The 27,713-nt window shown below is 35.3% G+C and overlaps 1 long non-coding RNA gene across 1 annotated transcript; it reads left to right on the forward strand.

The window, feature by feature from the left end:
• Positions 1-399: 399 nt before the first annotated feature.
• On the forward strand, positions 400-17,666 carry LOC144848654 (uncharacterized). The gene is made up of 5 exons (XR_013613897.1): positions 400-535; positions 1,267-1,534; positions 12,179-12,208; positions 12,308-12,531; positions 17,246-17,666. It is a non-coding gene; the product is annotated as an uncharacterized LOC144848654 (long non-coding RNA).
• Positions 17,667-27,713: the final 10,047 nt, after the last annotated feature.

Below are 27,713 nucleotides of genomic sequence, written 5' to 3' on the forward strand. Positions count from 1 at the left end.
TATTGCAGGGAATGAGAGTAGAAATGGCGGCAAAACAAGCTGCTCTCCCACTTCTTTCTCCACCCCATTACTCATTTTCACCTAATGATTCTCCATCTAAACCAGTGAAAACGGTATGTATATTATTATCATTATTATATTTAACAGATTTACATATCTCGATTTTTTGTAGGTCTAAACTGATTGACTTTAATCATTATCGCCATTATATATATATTATATATATTTTGTTCACTTTAATCATTTCTTTTCCAGCTTTTACAGTACAAGTTGATGGCGAGGACGGTAAGACATGTAGTTAATTTGTATTACTGTACTGTACACATGTTGGTAAATCTAAAAACATTTGGTTGTATTTTACAGAAATGACATTTTTAAGACACATCAAGCACGGTATATGTGTTCCTAAAAAAAAATTACGACAATGCGAGATGTTCGCAGGTAACATGGACAAGCTAGCGTTATCATTTTAGAGCTGATCATAAACAAAGAAGACTGCGACAAATAAAAAAAAATAAGAGGAGAGCGTTAAGAAGTGAGTACGCCTTACCTTTGTGTTTAGATTTCCAATAATCACATTTTCGTCTTAAAACAAATAACTGGGTAATCCCAGGACAGCCAACAAATCACATTCTTTCTGTTAAGAACTTAATTTTTTTTTTTAATATTCTCAATATGCTTGAAAATTAAAATAGGATATTTTAAGTATCCAGGACTATATTATATCAGAGCGATTTGTTGGCTGTTTCGATCCTATGTGTTATGGAGGCGACTATTGATCTGGATCTTCTGATACAAAAAACAACATGTGGTGGTATACAGAAATGCGTGTGCATTCATCATTTGGGAAACACACTTTTATTTAAAAATGTGAATTGGATTAAAATAACACAAACCCATGAAATATAATATCGAACGTATAAAATAAATTTTCATAAAACAACATTATTCAAAAACGTATTAGTATTAAAAACATGATTAGGGGCCTAAAGGGCCTAAAGAAACTTTTTCAGCAATATTTAAAAACTGAAATAGTGTTAATGGTAAAAGATACTAATTACTTTAAGTACTATTATATGTTTGTATTATTATAAACGTAAAGATAAATGAAATGAAAAATACTTATTTTGCCATAAATAACATTTCGAAATAGATAAAGTGGTCACAAAAGAGAGAGAAAAGTTAAGTTCAAAACAATTACCATGCATAAAGAAATAACAAGAAATATAGCAATAATACCAGGTTTATTTATTAACTTTTTTCCAGGTCACATCTTTGGTATCTATCCACAAAAAGACGAGGAGCAGAGAACAACGGTGTGGGACACCATTGTGAAAAGACTAAATGATAAAATCAGGGCCATACGCAACAACAAGTACAAGACAAAATTATGTGTCGCAATTACACAATCTCCATTGAAATGGAAAAAAAATGAAGTTGATTTAATTTTCGCTTTCTTATCTTATTTTTTTACAGTTGCGTTTTTGATCACATCATTGCAGATCTTCAGTTGATTAAATAAAATTGATTAAATGTAAGGCCAAAAAAAATAAATAAACGGTCTCTGGTCTGCGCGCGCGTCGATTTAGACCTTGCGCGTCAACGTTTTTTTTTTCATACAACAGCGCCACCTATCCATGAAATTTTCTAAACTTTTATCAATCGTTCGCGCAACAACTGTCTATCGTCCCGGCGGCGGGGACCGGACGAGCCTGGACTTGATTGGGAGGGTCGGCCGGCTATATCTGCTGCATGCATGCTCTAGGATTAGGAACGCGGTGACATGACGCGCCGGTCGGTGAGAGTATGTGTGACAGACTGCTGGAGCAGCGTGTCGTATTACAGTGCTGTTTGTGAAATGGACATTGAAGTAGGCCTACAGTATAGAAAAACAATAAAATGCCACTTATTTCTGTTTCGATTGTCTGTGGCATTAAAATTATTAAACCTTTTGGCATCATATCATGTGATGGCACGGCAAGTTTGGGAAGTATTTACGAATCTGAAATAGCCAAATGTACTACTGATGACGATCTTGATTCTGCTACTGCTAGGCCTACTACACCTAGATCGAAGTCATAGCGATGGTTGGATCGTCACCGGTCGGATTTTTCCAAAGTATACCTCTCAATGTTAACGTTACCGATTGTCTTGAGTTTGGTAAATATTTTAAATTTGTTTTAGAAATTATCCAAGAAAATACGCCTGCTGTTGAGGCAACGAATGCGTTTGAACTTTTGATGAACAATGCAATAGAAAAGTGCCTGCCCAGCTGCCGTGACACAACACGAAAAAATGCAAAGTTTGAGCTTTATAATTCTATAATTGCTTTCTTACGAGCCGGTGGCCTAGGATGGTCAAAAGCAAACATTAATATCGGAGAACATTTTGTTGGCGTCTTGTGTGATGTTTTGTGGATGCTTGATCCACATCGTCCTAAAATGGAACAGCAACAATGTGCAATTCCTGCTATTTTTGATTTATATACTGGATACAATAATCCAGGGAAGCATAAGCATTTGATACAGCGACTCAGACATGATGAGTTAGAAACAAAGTCTCAACTGCTGTTTAACATTTTAGAACAGGTAAATAGGATAGGCCTAGCATATACTTCATTAGTCATTCAGTATTGATTTACATACTACAAAAAACGAATTAGGGCCAGGGCCAGGCCTAGTCGTTATGTGTGTGAGCCTAGTCCTATTTCATGCATTGATGGCCTAGGCTAGGCTTTATGATCCCAATTTACTCTGATTGTTTATGAAGTTTAAACCTAGCCTAGGCTATATATTTTTTTATTATGGCTCATAAGAATGTATTAAATGGACAATAAAAAGTGAAAAAACTCTTGAAATAGCCAATCTTCTATGATCATTAGGCCACCACAAATGTAAATTAACAACATCCTTTTTCCAATCAAGATACAGACCACAAAAAATATTCTAAATCTTTGTTTCTTAATATATTTATTTTTTAATAGCCATGGTTGAAAATGAATCAATGGAGTGAGGTGTTTACTAATTTGAAATCTCTGACACTGGCAATGAACAAGTATGCTGAGTATGCTGAGTTTTTGACTTGTCGGGCACGACAATGAGCTGACGTGCATAAAAGGTTCGCTGAATAAACTCAATATTTGCATATAATCAGCTTAACCACTGGCAAAAAAATAAACATTAATCGTCCAATACAATGTCTACTGCTACCAGATCTTCGGCAAATAAACCAAAACGTGGATCTACAAAAACAAGTGATTCTACTAAGCCTGTCATTAACATCAACAACGAAGGTGAGTTAGACCCACCCAGCATACCGCAGCCCGATGACTTGGGTCCAGGCCAACTTTCGGATACGGCGGTACTTAGGGATATACAACACCTTCTATCCGATGACAAAGAACTTGTAAACATAGTTGCAGAAAGTATAAGTCAACATATCTTGTCATCGCCGGTCCTGCTCAACAGAATTGTTACATCGATATGTGAAAATGAAACGATCATAAAATCGATAAGTGAAACCATAATAGATCGGGTAAGTCAAAATGTTTACGGAAGCGTTACCCATGACAACCAACTTGTAGAGGGCGAGATTTACTCACTTAAAGAGACTAACACAAAACTGAAGCAAGATATAAACTCAATAAATGAAAAGTTAGATGACTTAGAACAATATAGCAGACGGAACTGCCTAATATTACACGGGGTTCCAGAATCTACAAACGAAAACACAGATGCAGCTGCATTAGACATAATAACATCTCGTATCACCAAAAACGTGGAAATAACGGACTTTGATCGTGTTCATCGACTCGGCAAGAAAAAGCTACTCCATGACAAGATCAAATCCAAACCTCGTCCAATCGGTTCAGGGACGATTCGGCCCTGAGACGATTCGGCCCTGAGACGATTCGGCCCGGGACTATTCGGCCCACTTTTGGTGGGACGATTCGGCCCACTTTTGGGCCGAAACATCCCACTTTGTGGGCCGAAACGTCTCACTTTAGACCAAATTCATATTCATTTTTTGGGTATTTATCAAGTTTTTAAAGGTGTTTAACAATCCGTATTTTATTGATATTGACAATTTTGATATAATATATATAATAAATTATCAAAAAAACCTAATTTTATATTCAATTTATTACTTCGAAAACCTTGTTTATTTCGTGCATTCGCCAAGCGGCCAACAGAGGGCGTAACTTGTTTACATCGTTCGCGTGACTAAAAATTGATCATTTTCGACAATGTTTTCAAAATGTTTGCTTTATTGCATCTTTATCCCTAGTAGTACTACCCCATAGTCTCTCTGGAAATAAAGTTTGGGGAAAAAGCTTATAAAATGCATATCAAAGCCGATAAATTTAAGTGTGCCGAATCGTCTCAGGGCCGAATCGTCCCGGGCCGAATAGTCCCGGGCCGAATCGTCCCAGGGCCGAATCGTCCCGGGCCGAATCGTCTCAGGGCCGAATCGTCCCGTTACCGTCCAATCATAATGAAGTTCAAAGCATACTCTACTCGTGCGGACGTATTTCGAAACAAGAAACTATTAAAACATTCTCCATACACAATAACTGAAAACCTAACACAAAAACGGATGCAGCTTTTGAAAGAGGCGGGACGGAATGACAACGTCGAAGCTGCCTGGTCTATGGATGGAAGAATAAACTGTCTTCTAAAAAACAAAAGAAAGGTTACCATCAGATCAATTTCCGATCTTCATTAGGCCTATTGCTAAGTGTATACTGATGTGTATGTATGCATATGGCCCGTATACACTACAGCTAACAGCTAGTATTTACCCTAACGTTCATCAAATTACTAATAGCATTACCTGCTTTTAATATATTATTTCAATTATGTGGCTATAACGTCATTCCTTTTTTAAATTTATTGTGATGAACATAATTAATCATCTTTACAATTTTTTTATGCCATTATCTATCAATTTATAAATGCAAATCACGAGAAATTAATGCGAACGTATTATTCTTTACACTTGTAATTAATAATCGTCCTTTTTTCTTATTTTTTTTGTAACCAATCAATTTTTTTCTTTTTTTATCTATGTTATGTACTGTAATAAGTGTACTTTAGACGCCCATACCTGCTGTGCAATATATCACAACACTGCTCCCACTAACTGTTTATCTTCTAACCCTTACAACCCCTACTACTGTTATAAATGCTTAAGCAATCTACTTCCTTTCAACCACATCGATGACGACGAAGAATTCCAACATGAAATAAGCCAACTTAATCATGATCAATCAATTAATTTCTCAAAATTAAAACACCTAAATATTAACCCATTCAAACTAAATAGAACAATTAACAACACTGACGATTATAATGACTATTTAATCAACAACGATGCCTGTGAATACTACTTTAATGATACATTTAATACCAGATTTACTAATGATAACAAATTCAGTATAATACACATGAATTCCCGTAGCCTAACCAAAAATATTGATTCTATAACTGACTATCTTTACACTCTTAATCATAAATTTTCAATAATAGGATTCAGTGAAACCTGGTTCAATAATAACAATGCTCCTCCTCCACTTACTAACATCCAAGGATATACAATGGCCCAATCCGACCGCACAGGAAAGAAAGGCGGAGGAGTTGCCTTGTACATTTCGAATGATCTAAAATTTAAGATCAGACATGATATCAACCTGACATCTAACCAATCATGCGAATCACTTTTTATAGAACTCGATACATCTCCAAAAAACACTATTGTAGGAATCGTTTATAGATCGCCCAACAGCTCAATTCATACATTCAACAACAACCTATCTACCTCAATTGATACCTTGTCTAAAGAGAATAAACATTTGTTCCTTTGTGGAGATTTTAATCTTGATCTTTTAAATTCTTCAACCCACGGACCCACCAATGACTTTCTGAATACAATGTTCGCTGCCTCTCTCTATCCTCTTATTGACAAACCTACAAGAATCACGACCAAATCATCCACCCTCATCGACAACATTTTCACTAACGTAATAAAACACAACATCACTCCAGGAGTTCTTTTCAACGACATAACTGATCACTTTCCTGTATTTCTTCTATTGAACACATCAAACGAACCCACAACCAATGCTAAAGAAAACTTCTACTCAAGAAAAATTAATGCCAAATCAATTGCATCACTAGGAATTGATATAATGACCACTGAATGGAATGAAATATACCAGCATAACTCAGCAAATGAGTCTTTTAAGTTATTTAGTAACAAATTTTCAATCTTATATAACAAAAACATACCTAGAAAAAAGATTAAAATAAACAAACGAAAAATAGCAAAACCATGGATAACAAAAGGAATTATTAAATCCATAAACACTCGAAACAAGTTGTACAAAAAATATTTAAAATTACCAATATCAAAGAACAAAACAAAGTACATAGACTATAGAAACAAACTAACCAAACTTATAAAAATATCACGTAAACAACACTTCTCAAACAAATTTAACAGCTACAAAGACAACATTAAAAAAACGTGGCAAACAATCAACAACGCACTTGGCAAAAATACAACCAAAAATATATCTAATTTCTTTAATAACAATGACTCAAAAATCACCGACCCCGTTTTAACCGATACTTTGCAGAAATAGGTCCTACGTATGCCTCAAACATTCAATCATCTTCCGGGAGCCATTCTGATTTTCTAAAAGACCCTATTAAAAACTCTATTTTTTTCGCTCCTACTTCTTAAAAAAGAAATTATTGACATAACCTCAAAATTCAAAAACGGTAAAAGTCCGGGCCTTGACGACATTTCTCCAAAAGTAGTTAAAGACATTGCACCTCTAATTTCGGAACCGTTAACATACATCTTCAATCTGTGCTTGTCTACCGGAAAATTCCCTACAGCCTTAAAAACTTCTAAAATTATCCCAATTTATAAAAAAGGAAACCCTCACTCTTTTGCAAACTATCGTCCCATCTCTCTTCTATCGTGTTTTTCAAAAATAATCGAACGTCTTATATATAATAGACTTTTTAACTTTTTTTCTTATCACAATATTCTTCAAGACAATCAATATGGCTTCAGACCAAACTACTCCACTGATCTTGCCGTTCTCGATATCTTTAACAAAATCTCCTCTGCCCTCTCTGAACATCATCACACAATCGGCTTATTCCTTGACCTTTCTAAAGCCTTCGACACAATTGATCATTCCATCTTACTATCTAAACTTTATCACTATGGCATTCGTGGGACTCCCTACTCTCTACTCTCTGACTACCTCCAAAACCGAACCCAAATCACATCCTTCAATTCTCACTCCTCGTGCTGCCTTCCTATGACTTGTGGCGTCCCCCAAGGATCTATACTCGGACCTCTCCTTTTCCTCATTTACATCAATGATATCCAACAAGCCTCAAGTTCTTTTTCTTATGTTCTTTTTGCCGACGATTCCAATATTTTCCTCTCTCATCCCGACCTTAACCAATTAATTTCAACTTTTAATTCCGAAATTCATCACGTCTCAAACTGGTTCAAAACTAACAAACTCTCATTAAACATTGATAAAACTAACTTTATTCACTTCTCAAATAGTAAAAAATCTAAAGAAAACCCCATCGAAATATTCATAGACGATGTTTTAATCAAACAAGTTGATCATACTCAATTCCTTGGAGTGACAATTGACAACAAACTGAACTGGAAGCGTCACATTAATACAATTTCCAACACAATCTCTCGATCTATAGGTATAATAAACAAACTCAAATTCACTTTCCCACAAAACATTTTACTTTCCCTTTATAATACCCTTATCCTGCCACATCTTAATTATTGCAAAACTACAAAAAAAGGCGATCCGCATCTGTACCCATTCCCAACACCTCACTCATTCCAAACCCCTTTTCTACAAAGTAAAAACTCTTAACATCTTCGACATAAATAATTTACAGACTGCTTTGTTCATGCACAAATTTAGTAATCACAAACTTCCTATCACATTTAACCGATTCTTTACAAAAAACAACGAAGTTCACAATTATAACACCCGCAACTCTAATAAATATATCTCAATCAATAACCATTCCACAGCAAGAAACTCAATTAAATCCACTGGCCCTATTTTATGGAATTCTTTTCACACCTCCCTAACTAACCGCTCTTTCGAATCCTTCAAGTTTAGCTACAAATCATCGTTGATATCAAAGTATTCAATCGATCTCCCCTAAGAATTTAGTCGTTATCCTCTAACCCAGTTTTTTAACTCTTGTCCAGCGTCTTCGTCCCTTCTGTCCTCGTTCTGTCACGTGTTTTTGTCCTGTGTCTTGTTGTGCTTGTGTATGTAGCTTAAATTGTTTATTATTTTTTCTTTATTCTTGTTATTTATTTATTTATTCATATTTTATTTTCATTTATTTATTTATTGACTACTTTTGAAACATTTATTATATATACTTTTTGAATTATTTTTTTTTCTCTGGTGGAACTAGCCTTAAAGCCCTCCGGGCTTATTTATGTTTCTCCAGCATAAGTGCATTCTAATTATAAAAAAAAAAAAAAACACCCTGTAATATTATTTCACAATGATGTATCTTATGAAAATAAATTGAATTGAATTGAATTGAAAAGAGTGAAGAAAAAAGTTTGAATCAAGGTCTTTTAAAACCGGTATGTATAAAGCTCCACACTGCACTATTAAACTTTTTACCATCTCTTTAAACAATTGAGTGAATCCATGAATTCAAGTGTAGATTTGGCCTGGAATTCATGGATACAGCAGAATGTTTATGATAGTGAAACCTGGTAATTTTTCTGTAGTCAATAAAAAAAACAGTTCAAGGTGGTGTATTTAAAAACTAAAACTAATTTATCAAAACTATAAAAAAAATTTTAATTTCCTTGTAGGTTCGTTCTACTGAAGAATGTACAAGTATGGTAGTCCTGCCATCAAATACATCACAAGTACCATTTGTTGTTCGGAAATTTCAGTCTTTGCTCGACAAAATCAGGGATCTGCCTGGATTTGTTCCTGTTTTTGTTAATGATTTTTTATCACTTGATAGAAAGATGCGATATGAAGAATTGACACTTTTGAAAGAGCATGGGCTTTCATATCCTACTGTGTTGTTCACACATTCTCCAGGTGGAAATGTTGGCAATTTTCATTTCATTTGGAAAATTCCTGAAATGTCCACATCTTGCTCTGATGATGTCATGTCAAAATCTGTGTGTGTGACACAATCACTCCAAAACCAATTGCCCAAGTTTCATACCAGGCAGATGCGTAGAGAGTTTGTTGGTATGTTTGGAAAAATTGCTAAAGTCAAACCATATTATCTTCGGGAAATGTATAAGAGGCTCACGGGTGATTGGACATCTGCACATGATACAGATGCTGCTGCTTTAGACAAACGAGTTAAACAGTTTCTTCAGCTTGGTGATCCAGATATTGTAACTGACCTCAGGGAACACAATCCAGGTAGACCATCCAAGTATGAGCCCTTTTGGAATGAAGTTGAAAAATATATGGAGAATGTTGTAGAAACTGCAGTACAGGAGAGACGACATGGAACTGTAACATACTTGGCAACAGCCATGTCTGTTCCAAATTTACTTGAATGTGTTTCAAAGGTGTGTCCTCCAGAAGTACCCATACCATCACCACAGTGGCTTCGCTTACAGTTCTGGCCAAAAAACCCAACATCAAAGGCATCACTGCAGTACACAGGACGCCTCAAAATTAAATTCATGATACAGCAAAGGCAATTGCGCAAAGAACATCAAGACACTCATTATGCATCTGCTATTTTTAGATATCAAAAGGAGATGACTGTTAAGCTGCGAGATCACTCAGAAATGCTGTGTGTTGACGATAAACACAAAATAAAAGTAGGTGAGCCAGGACACCCAGTCTTTCGAAGTGTCTGATCATGATTTTACAAAGCAAACTTTAACACCAAGTGTAGCCCTTCGACTTGACATCCCTGAGACTATAGAAGGATTCAGTATTTCAGTCTTCTTCGCCCTTACGCCATGCCACTGAGCTTATGAGTATGCTCAAAGAAGGCGAAAAACCATTGAAGGAAGTGTTGTTTTTGTATTCAGATGGCGGTCCTGACCACCGAGTAAATTACCTCTCTGTACAACTATCACTCATTTCAGCTTTTCTTGAAGGTGATTTTGATGCAGTCATTGCAGCACGAACTCCTCCAGGCCATTCTTGGAAAAATCCATGTGAGCGTATCATGTCAATTTTGAATTTAGCCTTGCAAGCTGTAGGAGTTATGCGCCAAAAACTTTCACCAGAGATGGAGGCTTTGCTTGCTAAATGCAATAGTGTTGCAGACATCCGTTCAGCTGCTACAACCCATCCAGCTCTCAAAGATTCACTGTCTGATGGCCTTCAAGACACCATCTGCCTAATATCATCATTATTCAGGCAATTAAAGTTAAAGGGTGTTCCATTTAGATCATTTACACCTGCCACAACAGATGATATGGATGGCCATCACAACCATGTCCTCAAAATCGATGCACAGTTGCCTCAAAATGCTACCATGAAGGACCTGAAAAAATCTGATAGTCTTAAAAACTTTTTTGAAAAGCACTGCCAACTAAGACACTACAGTTTTTGTGTTCTCAAATGTTCGGATCCTGAATGTGGTTTCCACAAACCCCCAAGGCTCACAGAAAGTGTATTTAAAGACCTTCACTTTCTGCCTGATCCTATCATGGCAGCTGATGGAATACACTACAAGGGGTTTACAGAGATCTATGGAACTCCAACAACTGAATGTGACCGCCCGTCACTCAAAGAAGGTAAAAAGACAGGCCATGGATTACCATTTAATCCATCGGCACAGACATCGGCACGTGTGAAAAAAACTGTTTCTTGTCAAGAGTGCAGTAAACCAAGAGTCATGCATGCAGCACGAAAGCTAAAAAAGGAGCAGCTAGATCAGTTGGAAGCAGCTCTAAGTCAACTAGACTACACTTGTGGAACAGATCTTGCAGACTTTGTGCCAGATAATTTAGAGCCTGAGGAAGAGTCCATTTTGAAGATAGTATTCATCAGGAAAGATTTGCAATGTGTTCAGCCAGTTGAGGTTACCTACTATTCTTCTGGGGTGTTTGCAGCAGTTTGCTGTCATTGTGCATCGGGAGATGATTTACTGACTGGACCCCAAGTTCAAAACATTTACCCAATATGTCACACTTGCAAAGCAATTCCAAATAAGCAGACCATTGTTAAAAGAAAAAGAAAGTTAGACAAACAATAAATAGATTAACACACATCTTTATTCCAGTCACAATATAATGTATAAATTGACTAAATGAATCATTGCTGGTAGTTTTAATTTTCTATATATACTTACAGTATGATCATACATCCCAGAAGATATCTTTATTATAAAATGTCTACTTGTCAGTTTTAAATGAATGTATATAATATGAACATATATGACTTTAAGTAAAGTAGTAGTTGAAGTTGAATCATTTAAAAATGCTCCACTACAGACAATTCGCCTCGCATATTGATTTTTAGCATACTAAATTAACTAAAAAGCCCTAACCCTTACCTTTTCTGTACCATCTGTAAAAAAAAAAAAAAAAAAAAACCGCATCGCCGCATCATTTCTGAAAATCAGGTCTGACCAGAGACCGGTTATTTATTTTTTTTGGCCTAACCAGCATTTTTCGCGATAAATTTTCAAAGTTTTTAGATTTTCGAATAATGTATTTCCAAATCAATCAATTTCCGAGCGGGATCGTTTTCGGGATTCCCGTTATTTCGGGAAACCCAAAAACGATCCCGTTTGGGATTTTTGATCTGGTAATCAGGATTTTTATCGGGATATCGTTCTCGGGATTCTTGAAATAACAGGAATCTCAACTATAAATCCCGATTGGGAATCACAAATAATCGGGATATCAAAACGGGATTCCGTCCCGTTTGACCGGGAATCCCGACTAAAAACCCCGGTCGAACGGGACGGGATCCCGCTAAAATCCCAGTGGGATCCCACCAGGATCCCACACGTTTTTTCTATTGGGTTTAGCCAGCCGTCTCTGACTGTATACGGTCATTATATCCACGGCTTATATAATTATACAATTTGAAACATGTTTTGTATATTATACAGTACAATTTTGTTCACTTTAATCATTTCTTTTCCAGCTTCTACAGTACAAGTTGATGGCGAGGACGGTAAGACATGTAGTTAATTTGTATTACTTTACTGTACACATGTTGGTAAATCTAAAAACATCTTGTTTTTTCATGGCTGTATTTGGTTGTACTTTACAGAAATGACATTTTTAGGACACGCTAAGCACGGTATGTGTTCCTAAAGGTGTTCCTAAAAAAAAAATTATGACAATGCGAGATGTTCGCAGGTAACGTGGACAAGCTAGTGCTATCCATTTTAGAGCTGATCATAAATAAAGAAGACTGCGACAACCACCTGACTATCTACGGCCATGGAAAGGGGAAACCTGAATTGGGCGAAAATAAGAGGAGAGCGTTAAGAAGTGAGTACTAGAATTTTAGAAATGGTAATTTACTTAAAGCCCCCTTCCCTACGTTTTTTAGATCTAATTTAAGATCACAAACTATATTTAATGTAAAAATAATACTATATGGTCCTATTGCGATAACTTTTTTCGTCTTTAAACGGTTAAAAATGTGAAAAATAAGTCGATTCTAATAATTATAGCGGCCCGCTATAAATCCCAAAATGCATTGCGCGCGGATTGATATATTTGTTTTTCACCTGTAATTCGCCCACTTTTCGATCGATCGTGAGGCCAAAACAAATGGAAGACTCCTAACTTTTCAGCGAAAATACCGGGTTTTCCCCAATTTGTATCAACGGAGTCTGGCAAAAATAGAAAGACAATTAATGCAGCAACTATACAACGTCAGGCTAGGTATATAGCTAGCGTACGATGTTCGTACGTTACCGATGTTTACCAGCTAGGCCTACAAAACTAAGCCTAGCTAGGCTAGGCCTAAGACCGTCCGCGAGAGGTCGATCGCCGCGAGCTACTTAGGTAGTGCATTGTTTCTCACTTTTTATCATAATTTACCATAAAACGTACATTTAAGACAAGGAATGACATGGTTTAATGTTTTTAAAGTGATATATATGTATTATTTTCCAAAAAACGTCCAAAATTGCAGGGTAGGGGTCTTTAAAGTTTGTCCTTAATAATATTCTATAATTATAGTTAGTATAATACTAATGATACGAATTTAAAGCGTGTGTAATGTGATTTTCCCAAGCTCAGTTTTTTCAGTGCATTACTCAAAGCACCAATGATATAGAACTGTCGATTGTATTGTGTTTCCGCAGCCAAAACAAAATTATTGGTTAAAAATCAGCATGATCAGTCATTACCAAACAATCAGATGCTCAATCACATCGCAACAATTGTTCTTCAGGTCAAAGGTTAAAAATTATCGCATTTATCTGATAATTATCTGATTTGAATGAGATTATTATCAGTTAATTTTTCTCGAGTGGAATCGGTTAAACCCCATTTCCACAGGCAGTTTATCGGTTAATTTTTGGCTGCGGAAACACGGCCTTAGATACAAGTAAGGCGAAAGCTCTCTCTAATGCCCATATCGGTAATTTCATAGAACATCTTTGCACTACCGTATCACAACCTCTGGTCTCATTGACAAAATTCTATTGTTCTGAAGATAAAGGTCTTTCAAGATTATGTCACCAACTGATTCGAAAAGATAGAAACAAAACTTAATTCGGTCGAAGCCAAGCTTGACTTGATTTTTTGATTGATTTGATTTATCATCAACATTATTATCATAGTCCTCATAATCATCATTATCGCCATTATATTATTATATTTCGAAACCTGAGCTGCACTGACGAGATCTAATAAGATCGAAACAGTACTGTCAGCAGATTGGATATTACGCTCCTCTACTTTCTGCTATATACATATATAGTATGTTGTTTTGTAGAGCAGTCTTCAGTTCGAAATGGTGCAGAAGCAGAACATGACGATGTGACATTTCTAAATCACTATTTTGATATTTTAACAAATTTTGATGATGAAGCCGAAGATGAAGACGTTGCTCCATATAGGGCATTAGCTATTACCCTTTGTACATGGATCAATGAATTACATAATGCAGTTGACGCTCTGCTTAAAAAAACCCAAGATATGTTCAGAGGAGAAGTCTTAACATGCAATACTTATATGTATGTATATCAGATTTTAATACAAAATTTCCAATCATTTCATAAATCAGTATGCGATAACACAAATGTTGTTGATATCAGCTTAAATATAGACAGAGATCCACTATTCAACAGCGCGAGTCTCGGTTTTTGGCCAATTCTATACAGCATTATAAATATGGAACTGGTTAAGGTATTTCCTGTTGCCCTAACATATGGCAACAAACCAAGTGATTTAGAATTTTTACAAGACACAATAACAGAATTAAAGTACCTTTTGGAACATGGTTTTCAATGTATCGATAGAAAAATTATGGTGTCTCTAAGTTGTGTTATCTGCGAAACGAAAGTAATGGTTAAAGCAATCAAGTTATTCAGAGTAGTATGGTTGTGATAGATGTTCTCAACATGGATTGATTGCATGCATCAGAAACTCATGATCACATGGATCAGAGGAAACAAAGATGTAAGAATGTCGGCTATCTAGATAGGAGAAGTAAGGGACTACATGAATTTTTTTTTTAATTTATTTATTCCGGTATATAAAAAACATTACAAAAAGCAGAACAAGTCTGAAATTATTGTAGTACATATAATAAAAAGTTACATTACAGAACAAAAATACAAAAAAATTTACAATATGCATAAAAAAATAAATATACTGTACATTAATCATTAAAATTTATCCAATAGAGCAAAAATGCAATGTCATAAAAAAAATAGATCATTTTTCATTCACGCACGCACAGCAGCCTATTATAAACAACATTGACATCAGACAAATTTCAACAAAACAAAGCCAACAAACTGTTATATTTTAAGTGACACTTCATGTTGTTGGTGTATGTTGTTCATGGTGTCGAGTATAATAGTCAACACACCCTTCATTCACTGAGCTATGTGACCCCATTTGATTGGAGTTCCACCAAACAAGACGATTCACATAAGCAATTGTTAAAATCTTCCCATCTGTGTTTTTTTACAAATTATAAATACTAATACAAAAATTGTTTTATTTTTTATTCCTTTAATTATTATTATTATGTTTCTTTTCTGCAACCCTGAAGACTATCTTTTTCAATTACTTAGTCCGACACTGATTGCATTTGTATGATCTAGGCGCAAGCGGTACTTTAGCAACATCCCAAGAAAGTCAACTTGCAGTTGATGTTGTTTAAGAGAGTTTAAAATTTACGGTTTCGTAATTATGTATTGCATCTTTATTGCAGAGACTACAGTGCAATTCTACAGGAAGAAAGATGTCCAATGAAAACAAGGATATAAACATTGCTATCGCCCATATTTTTTTTTTTAGATTGACTTGCACTCATCATCATAACATTTAATTGTCTTTAAGACCTAAAATGCGTTACAATGTTTATGTGTACATTGTTTTTAATTTTGAATATTTGCAGCACCGATGGAATAACTGCTGTGGAGATATTTCAGTCGCTTGGTGAAGAAAACACAAGTGCCTCTAGCAGTATGTTTATATTTGCAGAACAAATATTGGGGACAGTGCCATGAAATGTTTGAAATGAAGGTGGTTCAACCCACAAAACAGGATGTCCGTCGTGTTCACTGAGACACCATTGGCCAAGCTGAGGATGGGTATTGGGTATAGGTATGATGAAGTCAAACCTCTGCTTCATATTTGGTAACCTCATAAGATTAAATGAACTTTAATGATACAGTTTATTAAAGGTAGAAATCAAGATAGCAGCTATTTTTTCCAAATTTTTGCTTCATATATGGTAACCTCATAAGATTAAATGAACTTTAATGATACAGTTTATTAAAGGTAGAAATCAAGATAGCAGCTATTTTTTCCAAATTTGACGTTAAACAATGCAGAGACTGTTCACAATTGGTCAACAACTTTGCCCGCTCGCTGGATGAAAAAACCCTGTTGTAAAGCATGATACGCAAACAAACCTGTAATAGCAAGAATTATTTTTCTTTACTATTCAATTAAAAGATTTTGCAAAGGGTTGGAGACTTTAGGTGAATCACCTTCCTTGTCTGTCAAAATGATGCGGCAGATATTCCAAGTAATTTACAGTGATGCTGGAAGCAACAGCCGTATAAAGGAGCAGATAACAATGCCATTTTGGCTTGATTATCTTATGGATGTAGAAGTAGTAGTATGTATTTTTGTGATTTTAAATAGATTTTTTACATTTTGATGTATATAAAAAGTTTGTATGCAAACTGTTTCTTTAAGGACGCACACACTACACGCACTACATACCTCCTTGCACAGGTAAATAACAATTACATTAATACCACACACCATTTACACACAATCAAAACACAAAAACATTGACAATTTAGGACACTTTGTGTTCACAGTACGTCACTGACGAAGTGGAATCGATTGGAGAAATCACCGCCATAACAAGTGAACGAGCTATCCCTGCCCCATCGCAGTACTGTATGTACTCTGAAGCAGGGCACGTCAAAGGATCACCTGCTGGTGCATGTCCCGGAATTCGTAGGAAGTGCGAACGTCATGGATGACGCTACGACCCACTGCCGTCGCTGGGATTCCGTCAAAGGAGTGGTCTCCCTGTTACCCAGACAGGCCTCGACTTTGGATGGAGCAGTGAAGCTGTGTAACAAGAAATTGTCATCCAATGGCAGCCACTACCTGTCCTACAAGTGGATGACAATCGGGCAGTGGGATGCGAGGAGCCATCAACGAGGGTGAACATCACAGAGCTGGGGCTGCTATACCCACAATGCTTATTGCAAGTCCTTTACAATTTTGCGCTGACCTAGGAACCTACAATTGTACACATCATTGTTTTTGTGCTACTCTAATGAGCGCCCAACCCATAGGGCCTATAATTCATAAATAATAACTGGTCTTGCTTTTAAACACTGTAGGGAACATGATACATTCTATGCTATGAAAAATACACTCAGAGATAACACTGCCGTTATTTTCAAAATCCAGTTGGTAAATATTGGGGTGGGGTTTTTTGTTTAACATTGTCTACATCACATATGTAATAAATGTCTTTCTCTTCCAGATAGATTTATCGACTACCTCTCGAACTAAAAAAAAAACAAGAGAGGAAATAGCTGTGGAGACAAGTCGGTTTAACAAGTATATTACCGAGAAAATTGCAGATCTAAACCGCCCAGCAAAGAGAAAGCTGGTTGTATGAAAAAGAGAAAAAGGCAGAGTTTGGGGTAGAATCTCATTGATTAACTTTAGTTGACAAGATAGATGATGGGAGATTTTAGAAAAAAACCAAGAGAAAGAGTAAAGTTCAAGAGTACACTGAGTTAGTTGTGGAAGGTTGTAATGCTAGAACTATTAATGTCCATCGCTATTATTCTAAGAAACGTGAAACTGATTATGAACGGAAAATTACGTACACCGAGGACACAATAAATGGAAAATATGTAGCTGTACATGAATATAGAGGAGTACTGAACGTTACTGAACCACACGGAAATTCTAAATACAATCAATCTTATGTAAGGAAGAAGTAAAGAAACTTGTAAATAATTGAGAAAAAATGCATTAAACAAAGTATTATTGTTTGAAATAGAAATTGTCTTCTTTTGTTGAAATGTTTCGTAAATCCAGAATTGATATTTTTTCACCCAAGGAGGTTTGCGCAGGGTTTTTTTACCCAAAAAATGATGTTTTTCGCCCAAAAAAAAAAAGGCCAACTTACAGCAATTTCATAATTTTTTTTTCATAAATTACTTGCTATGACAGTACTAGTCATGTTAGAACCAATAATAATAAGCGATTTGGAGGAGGTTTGCGCAGGTTTTTTTTAGGTTTGCGCGATTTACACTTTAAAATCTGACATTTTACCAAAAAAACGATGTTTTTCGCCCAAAAAAAAGGCCAACTTACAGCAATTTCATAATTTTTTTTTCATAAATTACTTGCTATGATAGTCATGATAGAACCAATAATAAGTGATTTGGAAGAGGTTTGCACTGGGTTTTTTTTAGGTTTGCGTGATTGACACTGTAAAATCTGACATTTTACCCAATGTTTGGTTTGCAGTTTGCGCAGTTTAGAAATACCTGTTTAAAGGGCTATTTTTACAATGCAATGAAAAACACGAAAAAGGGTAATAAAAACGAAGAATTTCAAGAAATTCTAAAGGATAAAAAAGTACTGTACTCCAAAAGGAAAAAAAAAATATTTGGGGTCGATAGGGCTTGGGCAACATAAGCATTTTTTAGGCCTTGTCATCCTAAACCATTGCAATATACAAACATGCCAAAGAACATCTTTCTTGTTAATAGAAGTATGTGATTTTTATAAATTGAATTGTTCGTGTATTTTTTTACTATGACTATGATTTCTTTTTGGACCACCAAACATTTTTGGAATGGCACAATTTCCAATTGGACCAGCTAAACCAGTTGGAAAAAATCCCAGTTGGGACCATTTCCAACTGGGACCAATTGGAATATTTCCAACTGGGACCTTTTCCAACTGGGACCAGTTAAACCAATTGGAAAAAACGAATTTCCAAGTAGGACAATTTCCAAATGGTAAAATTTCCAACTGGAATTTATACCTGGGTAACCACAGAAGAAATTGCAATACAAAATATTAAAGTTTACTCAACCTTCTCAAGCACAACTGGAAATATGAATGCCACTAACCTCAGTAAGGGTGATATTGCTATGAATATTAAAGATCAGATCATTTGAAAATTGACATGATTGATTGTCAGGTTTGAAGAAGAACACAAATGCAAACATGATTAACAGTACGGTTCAGTATTTAAGAATAATGATTTTTTTTATCAAGAGAAGCCAACTGCCTTAAAGCTTATTTTATACCAAGATGACTTTGTAATGAGAATGGCATCAACATGATGGAAATAAATGGCATAAGTATTTCTGATGATCATCAGTTAACAATATTCTTTGCTCACATTGCATTAGAAGGATTTGTAGAAAAACTAAAATTTGAAAACAGACTGTAGTTTGCGGCACAAGCCGTTAAATTTAGTGCTTGTACATGTATGTAATGAATTACCACCTGACCCTATAATGTTTAGACAATTTCATTTCAACAGGCTGTAGAAAACTGGTGGCTTGTGAGGTTATTGCTTATTATAATTTCAATAAGCAGATTCAACACATTCTCCCTTTGTAAGAGTAGTCACTTTAGGTGTGGACACATAATTACTTGACAGGTGAACTTATAAAAAAAGCAGATTTGTAGCAATGTTTTAACAGGGAACAAATGTGGGAATGGGAGACAATAGGCCTAAATTTCCTCATTTATGGAACCAGATGGAGTACATCTTATTTACAAAAATTGCCTTTGATATACGCAGTTAGTACCTGCAGAATTGAAAAAAAACATTCATGAAACAAATTTCAGGATGCAGATGCTTTGTTGGTGGATGTTAAAATTAGAGAAGAAAAGGGGAAGTTGCAAAGATGCATTTAAAATGCTACACATAAAGACCACAGCAAAACTATTAACCACAAAATATTTATCTAAAATAGAGAAAATATTGCTTCAAATTAATAATTAATTTTACCACAATTAAAGAAGCTACAGGACATTAAAACTTGGAAGTTTATTACAATTTTTCTGATGGTAAAGAAATTCTTCTAAACAAGGTTGATTTTGAGACTAGTTCTCAACTAGTTCAGCAACTTTTAAGTGATGATATGAGCCATGAACTTTTTTACTCCTGACATTACCATTCTTCAAAGTAACAGAGAAATTGATTGCTGGGATTGCCATGATGTTCTAAATAAGGTACGGTTTAGCTGTAGATGCAGGTGACCTATAATATTTAAAGAAACCTACCAAGAAGGAGAACAAGAAAGTTGGGGATGAGTACATGCGGCTAGCTCAATTTGTCAGTGGATTAGTTTGACGAAATGCTATTAAAAATATAGGAGTATGGTATTTCACTATACAATAATGCCTATAATTGTACTGAAGAAAATGATAAAGGAGATATTAGACACATTACCAAAATTATAATGTAAAAGTAATACAGCCGTACATGTACAGTATGAGCCCAACTGTAAAGATTCTGAAGGAGATGAGCCCGCATTATCTTCTATCAAATAAAGAAACACTTTATGTTGGTGACGGGTGGCTTGTAGAGTATGACAAGTAATGGAAATTAATTAGTTTCAAGCATTAAGCTAAAAACACATGGAAATGACCATCAAATGAAGACAAAATTGTCTATATAAAAGAACGAATGAAAAAAAGAGCTATTATGGAAAAAAAAGAAGGATCATTGTGGGAAAGTTTTTTTCCAATAAATAAGTTAAACTATTGCTTGAAATACATTAATAATAACATTGTTTTAAAATGTGTCAATGCCCGCAAAATGTTAATTTTAAAATTTATTAAATTATAGTAATGCCCGCAAAATGTTAATTTTAAAATTGATTAAATTATAGTAACTGTTTATTTAATTTGTATTTTTAAACTGGACAAAAGTAACATACATCATGTAACATTTGTCAAGCATAAAATGCTTGATTTTTAGAGACTATTCTACAAAAAATTATTGTAATTTATTATCTTTATACTCTAACTACATACAATTTTTAAAATATAATGTTTAATGAGGTAAATGAATTAAAGTCCAATTAAATTAAAATTTACTCAAAATTTCTGTTGGTATTTTTTACATTAAGCAAATTTGGTGAGCATTTTTTCTCCCTCTCTCGCGAAAATATTAAATATGCGCTTTTCCAACATTTACACATTTGGCTACGAATGACAGAAAGGCTTTAAAATTGTAATAGCATCATCATGTCCATCGTGGCAGTGAAATCCTGAAGTTGAATTTTTTCTGGAATTTCCAAAATTGTGCTGGATTGCAGTGGCGAAATAATGGTTGCGTGGTGATGGTTGGTATTCCATAAAATCAATAAATGTGTTTATTAATCATCTTTAATCATTAACGGTCTCACAGATTCTGGCATGTTGACTTTGTACTTCATTTTGTAGTATCTCACAGCAAATCTTAACTCTGTTTAGATGTAACCACTCTCTATTTTTCCAACTGGTCGGTATAAATTATATTTTCTGAAGCAAAGTTGTTTTATTCAAGATCCACCTTCTGTTTGTATTTTAAAGGGCTTAATAAAACCCATATACTTCAGTGTAATCTTTGGTTTAGTTTAGCCTCCCGGTTTTCTGTGGCTTTTACTATCATTCTCCAGTTCCATAGCCATGAGTAATAAAGTGGTGAGGTGGTTGCAAAAAGAGGGAACAATTCCAGGCCAGTTGTTAATGATTCTGTTAAAATGTGGTCAGGTTCAAACCAGAAATTCATCAGTTGAAATCCTGTTGGATAACAAAAGGTACTCTCACATTTCAGTTTCGGTGACATTGACTTTTCATTGTTTTTCACAACATTATAATTGTTAACACTGTAACTTTAGAATACCAATGTTGTATCTCAATCGGGATGTAATGTCATGCCGGATGATTTACAATTTTTGTAAAGCTTCAATTCATGTTCATTCGTAGCTAAATATGTGAATATTGGAAAAGAGAAGTGAATATTGGAAAGAAGAATTAATTATAATTAGTCCAATTATATTAAAAATCTTTTCTTCGTTTGAAACTACTCTTTAAAAATGGTCACACCAAATTTGCTATCAAAAAGGGTAAACAATATTGCATTTGCACTGAGCATGGAGAGTGCAATACTGTACATACCATCATGTCAAAAAACATTAAACAATTATGGAATGCATTTTAAAATATTGTGAATAAACAACTTGCAATTGCATTTCCATTCCTTTCATAACGATTTCAGATTATTAAGCAATGTCCCGTCAGCGATGTCAATAAATATGTCAGAGAAAATTGGAAACTTGAAGGTAATTGGCACATATTTCTCTATGAAGTGATAAAAGAAATCAAAAACAAATTTTGTGTAATGGACACAATTTAATTCAAAACACTCATTGATCGACATCTTGGAGCAACAAATTTGGTCTAATAATGAACTAGTATCAACTCCAATGTTTGGTAAAGTCATGTTGAGAAATCAGTTTAAGACAATTCCTTTTTATTTAATAGTCAACTCCCACCCAATTACACAGACAAGGCTTACTTAATGAAAGCTGTTCATGTAAGAATATAAGATCGGATTAGCAACATGAAAGGAAAAGTTCTTGTGCCTTTATGGCCCTCATAAAGTATGGAGAGAGAAAGTACTATATTTATAATGATTTAGAAATCCAATAGACATTACTAGCTATACAAAAATTCTATTGAGCGACATTATGTAATAATCAATTTTGAAAGTCAAAACAAATCATTTTTATTATATTGAAGAATTCTCTAGTTTATAATGAAAACTAAAAAATTTACTTTTCTACAAAATCACCTGTACCAAATATGTTATTACAATGGGCTGGTGCATATAAATCAGCAATCATCTGAAACGAGATTATATTAGACTAAGGCTGCATTGGGTGAAGTTTTCAAAGAAAGCTGGTAGTACAAAAAGGGCCTTTAATTCTTAACCAGAAACAGAAAAGTGCCACACTTGATATTCTTTTGGAGTGACAGTGACTGCAGAAAGAAAGAAAACCAATCAGATTGGTGGCAAATGACATTACACACTTTTAGCTCACCTAATCATCAGAATAAAAACTCCAATTCCAAATAGCTTGTAAGCATTATAAGTGGTAGATTGCTAAGGAAAGAAAAAGCTAATGATGAAGAAGATGTTGAGATTTTCAATGATGATAAAGTGCCAATTCTTTAGAACACAAATGATAAAGGTTGCTAAAACTTCAGTTTAGATAAACAAGTATTCACTTTTGGAGGTCAAAAGTAGATTAGTGATGCTGTAAGCAGGAATACTTAAAATATTGTTGCCTGAGCGACAGGTCTGCAGCCTCTGAATTGTTGATGAAACGAACCAATGAAACACTACATCCTGACACACCTCTGGTCAAAAAGGGAAAAGCTACGCTTGCTTGGTGCCATGATGAAAACTTCAAAATAAAGAAGAAATTATGCTGAAGGCGTGTTGGCGATATTTAAGGGGATTGTCTCACCTTTACCAGGAGATGGCCATCCTGAGAGGAGCATACAACCATCTCAGCCGGTTCCACCTTCGACCCGGCTTGTGCAACATCCGCCCAGAAGACCAACTAACCAATATCAAATTAAACCTTCAGATGGAAGTTGTTAAATCGTATACAAACTTTGGACTATGGATACATCTGGTATGATCAGAAAGTTGAAAATAAATACAAGTTTGTCCAGCAACAAGTAGCTAAGACACAGGCGCATCCAGACGCTTCATAAAATCACCATTTCACGCCAAAGCAATACTCGAACAACTAAATTTGGTGGAGTATGAAGAGAACCCCTCACAAGCAAAAAAAGCGAAGATGCCGTCCACCTCTTATTATCAACAAATGACAGCACATTATTTGCAGTATATATAATTTCTTTTAATTTATATTTGCCATGGTTTCTAATACATTCTATTTTTAAGTCATTAGCGAATTCCAACTTGCAGCTATACAGTATAATTCTTGTAGTACATTGCACCTGTACACAAAAAGGAGTTCAAGAAACAACTGACAGTTACGGGTGTATCAATTTCAACCCAACTGAATTGCCTCCAAATGAAACAGAAGAGTCTCTGTTGGCCATAAAAGAAAAAAGGAAACTTGCACATAGAAGTGGTATGAAATGCATCCAAGAGCACCAGGAAAACATTAGGATAACATACATTCTCCAAAGGAGAGATATTACATCGATGGAACTTTCAATTCCTAGTTTGTGTTCGGAATGGCCAATGTTGTTTTCTAATGAAGGAATTTCGATTCACTTCAATGAACTTGTTGGCATACAACGGAAGCAGTTTGAAACATCCTCAAAAAAAGGGGGAGAAAATTATTTAATTTATGGAACATCTTGAAAAAAAGCATATACATGACATTGACATATACAAGGACAGAGGAGAATTGGCAAACGACACTCCTAAATTGCCTGGACTAATACTACTTCTAATCTAGTATTTCGGGGGGGGGGGGGGGGGGTGTGATGGAAGTGGCTGCATTTTTACTTCCTTTGAGGTAAGTTTACATTATTGCACATATTATATCCCCATTTATTACCATGACTGAGCCTGCTTACTCAACCAGTCTTTATCTGTACTTTTCGACACAATTTGATGTAGTGTTACTTTAATATGATTTTTTTTTTCAATGGCCCTATAAAAATAGATTTTTTTTTCAGTCAACAGCAACCAAGAGCAATGAATTGCCATCAACTCCAGTACTGATTGCTTGTGGTATGTCAAATACTCTATGAATATAAATAAAAAAATACATTATGTTAATCAACATAAATCTTTAATATTTTCAATGCTTTCCTTGCTGGATATCATATTGAGCTATAAGAGCCATTCAGATTGTTAAGGCTACATGCATAGTAATTGGCTCCTTGCTTGATTTGTTTTAAAAATGTTTTCTTGATTTTTAGGAGGTTGGTTATTGATGGAAATGTTGTCAATGACAACATTAGTATTAGTCCAGTCAATCTAATGATATACCCACCACAAATTGCAATAGTAACAAAGCAAGTATTTTTGAATTCCATATAAAGTGTAGAACGACATACTAAAAGTCACCGAAAATCCAAGCATTGGGTCAAGGGGTCAAAGGTCAATAAAGGTCATTTTAAGTCAAAATGAATATGCCCCATTAATTATATATATTTAACCATTTGAAATACATTATATACAAGTGTGATTTATGTCATCCGAAAACTTATTAAATTTCCTATTCAGTGATATCAAACTTATAGTCATAACATTTTATTTAGCATGTCATTTTTGCGGAAAAACACAACATAATGTGTCAATTTTGGCTAAAAATGTTGTTTTCGCTGTAAACAACAATGGTATACACACAGGGATACCCTGGGGTGAACATTTCAGTCCAAAGCGATACACATGACCAGCTCAAGATGCAGATGAGTGACATCTCCGTTCCTGTTGCTTCTGGATGATCTACATTCCATTTTTTCCAGATGGCATTTGTGTTGCCATGGTTACAGTATTTATATTGGGATGTATAAGTATTTTAACGATTTTTTAACCAGTAGAAATACAAAGATGTTCAACAGCAGCTTGACAATGACCTCCATGTTGTATGACATTCGGACCATCTGGGCTGGATTGTCAACAGACCTGGTGATTGAAAAGGTTTCTATGAGAAGCCTCAAAGAAAACCAGAGGTTTGACAAGAGATTTAGGAATGAGTACATCCAGACCAAATCTGCGCTGAATGTAATGCCTTGCAATAGTATCAGCAGCGGCCAACATAAGACCTTATGGCCACACGTCAGGAACACAATGGCAATTGAAAAATCCATTTGGTTACGACTCAGAGACTTCATACCATTGACACCGGAGTTACTGCAGGTGACTCGGAATATTGGCAATGTGGTTAAGCATTAATATTTTGGACGGATGTTAGGCCAGAAAGTCTTGCAATGTATTCAAGATCCTGGCAATAAAGTACATACAGGCAAATATATGTGCATCGATCCTACAGTTCCAGAGGAGACTCGAGGTGACAACAAGGAAGTTTTTGAACATGAACTTTGTTATCCACCAGCACCTTTTGAAACTACCAACTTATAATACTTTCAGCTAATAAACCAACATGATGCCATGTGGAAACAACTTCTTATGAATAGTCTAACACATCCAACTCACTGAATGATGTCCAGTAGGCCTACATTTTAGATGGTAGTGCTCTACTACACAGCATTCCATGGAATAGTGTAGAGACTTATGATGCGATCTGTAAAAAATATTGCTCTGCCATCATAGTCTTTGATGATTATGAAAGCGGCTCATCCACCAAAGACGGCGCACATGGTAAGGCGGGTCAGGTGATAGTGTCCCTGTACATTTTACCAGTGACATGTTCCACAAAATAGGATCACTTTCTGTAACAAACAACAATTTATAAATCTTCGTATCTAGTATTTGAACAACATGGCAATGAGTGAATGCAGCTGCTGATTAAGATGTTATTTCGGATAGTACAAAAAACCATTGAATCAGCAAACAGGAAAACATGTCATTATCCGATGACACGGATCTACTAGTGCTCCTTTGCAGTCAAGCATTTAAAACTGTGATAACCTTCTGTTTGCTCATGCGATCCAAGTGGCTCTAAAAAAAGTTTGTCATTGCACTTATTTCTGACATTATGCTGTAGTCTTCAAATGCAAACAAGCTACAAAGGATGACATTGTGGTTGCTCGAGAAAATGATTTAGTGTGTCTGTACAATGGACCACCTGGACATCGTAGAATGCCTTTGATTCCATCCCATCTACAAGTACAACCTCGCATATCGCAAACTTCATAATCGTACCACAACCAAGGTACTTAACATCATGTTCAAGTTATCTTTTAGCAATGGAGTGGGGTTGATATGTGTACCGAGGATTGGGGGATGGAAGATCAGATGATGGAAACATGGTTCCTCTACACACAGACTTAAAGCCAGCACCTGAGTATCTCCTTGAAGCATTCAGGGGTAACTAGAACTACATGTGATGAATGCAATGGCATTGCACTGTACTAATACCCGAACAAGAAAGTGATACTGATGACATAAGAGTCCTTTTCTATTTGAAGGATTAAAGAATATCATCCCACACGGGAATAAAAAGGTCTGGATTAAAATGATCTTACAAAATATACAAAAATATCACAATAAACAGTACAATATAACAAGAGTCAAAGTTCAAGAATTTAAGAGTCGGATGGCAACTGGCAAAAAAGAATTTCTTTTCCGGTTTTTTCTACATGCCGGGCATCGAAAGCGACGCCCATGAGGCGCATTTTTTAGAATAGCTCTACTTTTTTCTAGAGTTTGCATGTTATAGAAGGAAGAAAAGCTACGAAGTTGACAACCTATTAATTTAGAACTTAAATTAACAATTCTTTGTAGTGAGTTTCACTCTTTGACTAGAAAAGACTAAAAAACCAGCATATAAAGGAAAAAAGTTAAAACGTTCTCAATAAAGGAATTATAAAAACCCTGAGAATTACTTTATCGACATTAAAATGGTTCAGCTTCCTTAACAGATAAAGTCTCTGGTGTCCTTTCTTTACTATTGCCTCTGTATTTAATTTCCAGCTGAGATTGTCCTCAAATATAGTACTTAAAGGAATGGACAATATCGCTGGTTCGTCATTTATGAGGGATACCAGAGGGCTGCGTCCTTCTCCTTCCTAAACTCTACAATCATCTCCTTGGTTTTGGTCACATTGAGTTCCAAGTAGGAGTTTTCACAAAATTGGATAAAACCATCTAATGCGGAACCATGACCGTCCTGTGAATTTTTAAGGAGAGACAGCAAGACAGTGTCGTCAGCAAATTTGACAATATGACTATTGTCCTGTTTGCTGTGCGACAGTCATCCGTGTATATAATATACAGGAGAGGAGAAGAGGACGCAACCATG

Source organism: Antedon bifida, chromosome 7 (genome assembly GCF_963402885.1).
Source record: "Antedon bifida chromosome 7, ecAntBifi1.1, whole genome shotgun sequence".
Classification (NCBI taxonomy): Eukaryota; Metazoa; Echinodermata; class Crinoidea; order Comatulida; family Antedonidae; genus Antedon; species Antedon bifida.